This window comes from Chaetodon auriga, chromosome 11 (genome assembly GCF_051107435.1).
Source record: "Chaetodon auriga isolate fChaAug3 chromosome 11, fChaAug3.hap1, whole genome shotgun sequence".
NCBI lineage: Eukaryota > Metazoa > Chordata > Actinopteri > Chaetodontiformes > Chaetodontidae > Chaetodon > Chaetodon auriga.
In genome coordinates, this window is record NC_135084.1 from 24,118,225 (window position 1) to 24,124,224 (window position 6,000).

At 46.9% G+C, this 6,000-nt stretch overlaps 1 protein-coding gene across 2 annotated transcripts in view; it reads right to left on the minus strand.

Annotated features, from left to right (window-relative positions):
- The window catches only part of tjap1 (tight junction associated protein 1 (peripheral)), a 35,504-nt gene extending 32,593 nt beyond the window's left edge, over positions 1-2,911 (minus strand). For both annotated transcript variants that reach the window (XM_076742961.1, XM_076742960.1), the window contains exon 1: positions 2,563-2,911. The gene's annotated coding sequence lies outside the window, so the exon portion shown is untranslated. The remainder of the gene's footprint in view (positions 1-2,562) is intronic.
- Between the last annotated feature and the right edge of the window lie 3,089 nt (positions 2,912-6,000).

The window sequence follows — 6,000 nt, forward strand, 5'->3', positions numbered from 1 at the left end:
AGACGAAGGTCGTCCGTGTTAATGTGGAAGTCACTCGGTCTCTAAACATCCTGAACGCAGCGTCTGTCCAGCAGAGTTAATGTGAGCGTCTGATTCCATCACCAAAGGTCAGTCTGTGCATTTCTGCTGGACAAACTGTCCTGCTACCATGTTTCAGTTCATCAGACAGACTCATGGCTGAGCTGAGATCACCTGAGGAGACAACACACCTGAACTCAAACAGAAACATCTGACAATCACGTGTGCGCACAACATCTCATGTGTGATCACTTCTCATGTCAGAAAATACCTGTGAAGGTTTGAAATACTCAACTGAAGGCAGTTCTGCTGCCCAACACACCTGACTGGACCTGACATCACCTCAGTGTCCCACAGGTGATACGTTCAGTTTTACCTGGCTGTCTGGTGGACAGCCGCCAGTCCCACAGTTCACCACAAACCAGCCTGAACCCGAAGACCTCTGACAGAGCAAACATGAGAGGAGCAGATCAATATCTGATCAATAAGCTGCTCCTCAGGTCTGATGCTGCTGTGGCTCAATTATACTGACGAGCTGTCACTGCTCTGCTAAAGAACCCAACGAGTCGCCTGCAGGTTCATTACAGCTGTGACCCAGACTGGCAGGAGAGGCAGAGACAGAAACACTCATAATAAATGGTGTCAGCGAAAATGGCCTTTGCTCTCTCCTGTGTCACGTCTGTAAACTCAGTGATCTGAAGCTCTTTGACAAAACATTTTATAGACTAATCTGATGAATATAGAAAATAAGAGTTTCAGCTCTGATTGATTCAAAGTTCTTCTTCTGCTGCGTGTGTTCAGACGTTACACTCCTCACTCTGTCCTGTCTTGTAGGGTTAGGATTAATTAATTCATTCATTAATCAGTGATCAGTTTCTGCTGAACGGCTCAACAGTTCATCCACTCCGCTGTGTACTGCGTGTACAAATACTCCTTTTTCATATACACTGTGCACCTGTTGTTGTGCTGCTGCAGCAGGATCAATACGTTTGTCTAAATACATTCAAATCAATGAAAGACTCAGGTGTGTTCAGGTTGTGTGAGGTCAAAGGTCACCACACCTGAAGTGTGAGCAGAGTTCAAAGCTGATAACAGAGTTTCAAATAGAAGAACACCTGAGGACAGTTACCTGTAGGACAGGTGAACTCTGACACACACATGTGTCTGTGTCTGTGTGTGTGTAGGCCTGTGTGTTTCCACTCTCTACTATCAACCCCACAGTGCAACACATGTGACTCAGCAGCTGTCAGTGATGAAGGTGATGCTGCAGAGGAGGAACCAGCAGCCATCAGGTGGCCTGTGCAGTCCTGACAGAGTCCAACTCTGAGTGGAAGGAAAGCAGTCCAATCACAGCTTGAGTTAGTTGGTTTTTGGTAGCCCCGCCCTCCTATGCAGTGATTGGCTAGTGCTTGTTGCTTTAAAGCACTAAACATTTGAAGTTGCAGGTCTTTTTAGGCAGAAAGCCTTTCAGACATGTGGTCAGCGCAGTGAAAAGGCCCATCTGACACCTGAACTCACCACAGAGGGACTCACACCTGAAAATAATACAAGGAAGGGAAAACACGAGTCTAAAAACAGGAAGTTCAAGTTGACTTTTGATTTCACACGGGACACGACCCCCTGTCTCTGAGCCGTTCATCCACCACGACGTCCTCCCTCTGAGGATTTTTTTAACTATGGATGGATTATAATTATTAATAGTCATGTACCAAAAGCTTCATTCTCTGGCAAACAAACAAAAGTTTTTACATTTCAATTGTTTCTCAGATTTTTTCAGCATCAACATTAATAACAGATGATGTTTACACTCATTATGACGCCACAAAGAAACGATAGTACTTTCAATCAAGACTTCATTTATGAGTGAAAACACCTGAATCTCAATCAGATCTGTGGCTTTAAGGCATAAAACCAGAACGCTGAGCAAACAGTGTGAGCTCCATCTCTGATGCAGCAGCACGTTTCTACCATCAGTAACACACCAGCAGCTTCAAACTCTGAGGCTTCAGGGGCCCCAAGGGTCAGAGGGCCCTGAATCTGAGGCTTCAGGTGCCCTGAGGGTCTGGGGCCCCTGGGAGGCTGGTCTGCCCAGGTCCAGCCTTGTCATTGGTGGTGAAGTGCAGGTAGATGTGATGAAGCGAACAAAGTGTGTCAATGTAGGAGGCAGGAAGAAACACACACACACACACACACACACACACACACACACACACACAATGATTCTGTGGTGTTCACTCGCCACAGGTGCCAGGTTCATGTTGCTACGGACAAGCACTACACCCTCAGTTCTGTCTGACAGGCTGACAGGGGACACACACGACAAACACCCGGCGGGACTCCGTCCGGCCCTGAAAACCGTACCGACACCACCCTCCGACAGTCCGTTAAACCGACACAAACCCGCTCAGACCTGCTGCGGGTCTGATTGTGGCCCAGTTCATCGCACAACAAGCTGCACCCAACTGTCACACACTGACCGACACCGAATAAAACGACACATCTGAGCCGGTCACGTCCACACACCCCTCCGGATCTACGGCTTACCTGTGCGGCCGGGTAGCGCGCCTCGGCCCGGGTTACCTCCACAAACAAATCCCAGAGAGCGGAGAGGAGAGGAAACTTTAGCCGGAGCTCCGGTCTGCTCCTCCGATGGGGCGAGGAGGGAGGGAGGAGCGAGGGAGGGGGCTCCGAACCGATCCGAGGCCGGGGAGGAGCGCTGAGGTCCGGCTGTGGAGGAGATCCGAGCGGGAAGGCGGCAGCCGGAGGAGAAGCAGCCGACCGAGACGCTTCGACCGACGGAAGAAAATCCACTCAGAGCCGCTCGAATAAAGTTGTTCTGCTGCCCTGCTCAGCTGTCGCCATCTTTACCCGCGGGGCATGACGGGTAATCCTCAGGAATCCCGATCCCCCCTTTAACACCCCCTCCTCCTCCGTCACGCGTCCTGCGTGCTGACGTCACGCAGCTTCTACAGGTGGAGTCCATGGTGGTGAACAGTGACCAGAGTCAACACTGTTCACTGTTTGTTAATAAAGTTTCAGCATTTGAATTTTCTGCTTCACTGAACTTTAGTTACTTTGCAGGTAAAGTTATTATTTTCACATACTGTGATTATTTTCACATACTGTGATGCTAAGCTGATAATACTTATGTACTTTAACTGAAGTAACATGTTGAATGCAGAACTTTTCCAAATGACTGAGGGCCAGTTATGTTTTACCTGTAGTGACAGCCTCTGCTGTGACTGTGTGTCTCACCTGAGGCACATGAGACACCTGAGACAGACTGAAACACCTGAGACAGACTGAGATACATGAGACAAAAATGACACAGACTGAGATATCTGAGACAGACTGAGACATCTGAGACACCTGACACACACGAGACACCAGACACAGACTCAGTGTGACACAGACTGAGACATCTGAAACAGAGTGGGACATCAGAGACACCTGACACACCTGAGATAGACTGAGACACCTGAAACAGATGTAGTGTGAGACAGACTGAGATGCATGGGACAAAACAAGACAGACAGAGACATCTGAAACACCTGACACAGCAGAAATAGACTGAGACAGAATGAGATTTCGTGATACACAAAGACATCTGAGACAGACTCAGCGTGAGACAGACAGAGAGAGAGAGAGAGACAGAGTGGAGGAGAGACAGTGGTCAGCAGATGGCAGTAAGTTCCAAACTAGAGAGAGAGAGACACTGTGTGTGTGTGTGTGTGTGTGTGTGTGTGTGTGTGTGTGTGTCATGTGATCTCACCGGGTCCTGAATGTGAATGTGATTGGTTTGTTCACTCTGAGCTGAATGTGAAGTCCTGACGGCTCTGAGCTGTTTCTACAGTCTGAGTGCACACACTCTTCTTCTGTGGTGTCTGAAGGAGTTCTGGGTTATTTTTGTCTTGATTCGTGTCGAGCAGAGAGGCTCTGTGGCTCTGCGGCTGCCGTGTGATACGAAACCTCTCTGATAAACTCCTCTCAGAAAAGTTAGATTTGAATTTCCCACAGAACAAACCCCACAGCCACCAACCAAACTCTGTACAGTTTTCTCTCTATTTGACAAAAAAAGTTCACATTTCATTTATGAATTCAACTCTAGAGTTATTTAGCAGAGGTCTCCAGAGGCCCTCGGCTCTGTCTGCAGGTGGTTCAAAGCGTCACGGTCCCTCAGTTTTGTCTGCAGGTGGTTTGTTGCATCTACAGACTGTTTCAGTTTGAACTCGTCTATATTTACACCAAAACACTGGATGGATACAGTGAAGTTTCATATGTCAGCAGACTGGACCTGACTGAGAGAGGGCAAATAACACAGCTTACACTGAAGAAGGACATAAAAATAGAAGGAAAGACATGAAAATCCTCCCCTCATTTCCTGTACTGGAAAAATGCCCCAAAGAATACTTATTTTAACAGTCAGATAAGATGATAAAAACATTAAAAAAAACAAAGAGACTAGAGGAACAAATGGTAATAAACAAACGATAAAAAGCATAATGTGGCACGAGATGAAAACACATCACCTGCCTGCTGCACCTGGTGCTCAGTTACTTCCCAGCACAGGTGGTCACAGCAGGCTGTTTCAGAGCATCCATGTTTAAAGACTGAAGACTCCTTCTTACTGTTTGTTTGCTTACTGCTTTTGTTGTTTGTTTTGTGATTTTTTTGTATGTGCATTCGTTAACACAGAGGAGGGACAGGAGAGGACAGGAGCAACAGGGAGACCAGAGACGATTCAGGGACGAGCTGAGCGGAGGTCCAAGACGGGGGAGGGAGACTGGAGACAAGGGCTGAGCTGAGATTGTAGGAGTCTTGTTTACAGGTGTAGCTGCAGAGGTCTGCTCAGACTCACCTGTCTCCTCTCAGGTAATCACAGACAGAGACAGGAAGACACTGCAGGTCACGTGTCACAGATCTCCACTGATGATGTCCCAAAAACAATCAATCATCAAATAAGAAGAAACAATGAAAAACGAGTTCAGAGCTGGTTCACAATGATAGAAACACACACACAGTAAGTCTCACACACACACACACACACACACACACACACACACACACACACACACACACACACACACACAGCAGCTGTTGAGCAGATTATCATCTCCCTGCAGAGCGGAAAGACGAAGACAATGTCCAGCTGCTCCAGAACAATGCAGATCCCCCCTCTGTCCTCTGACACAAGAGCTATGACAGTAATGGCAGTAATGGCAGTAATGGGAGTAATGGGAGTAATGGGAGTGATGGGAGTGATGGGAGGTATGGAGAACGTGTCATGGTTTGAGTCTCAGCAGCTGCTGGTGTCTCTCTGACGTCTTTCAAATCCAGAATCAAAAACCTGTAAAAGAGAAAGATGAAGAGTTGATCAGTATTGATCAGTCATTTCATCTGATCTGGAAATGATCTGATATTGATCGTCAATCAGTTCCTTTTTTTTCCACAGACAGTTTTCAGAACTTCATCTGTTTCTCATCCAACTCTTCATCTCCAATAAATCTGAAAAACTTGAACATCTCACAGGAACAAATTAATGTTGTTGACTTTAATGGAAACAATGTTTTACTGTGTGTGTGTGTGTGTGTGTGTGTAGTATGTGTGTGTGTGGTATGTGTGTGCGCGCAGTGTTTAACTCACACAGCCGACTCTGTCATCAGCAGCATCTTAACGAGCTGATCGTGTGTGCGTGTGTGGAGTTAACGACGTGACGCCTGCTGATGGGCAGTGAACGCCTCATCTGGCAGCTTGTTGTTCTGTCTGTACTACTGTGAAATACAGATGATGTATTTAACATCTGGAGCCAGTTTAAAAGCAGCTTCGGCACCGAGTGATGAAAGTAACAGAACGAGTGAAGCAACAAGTTACTTTTTCAACGAGTAAAGAGTTAAAACTAATCAAAAGATTATTAAAAACTACAAAAGCCACAACACCGATGCTGCAGGCAGGTGGCTGCTGAGTGCATTTGAAAGCTGTCAC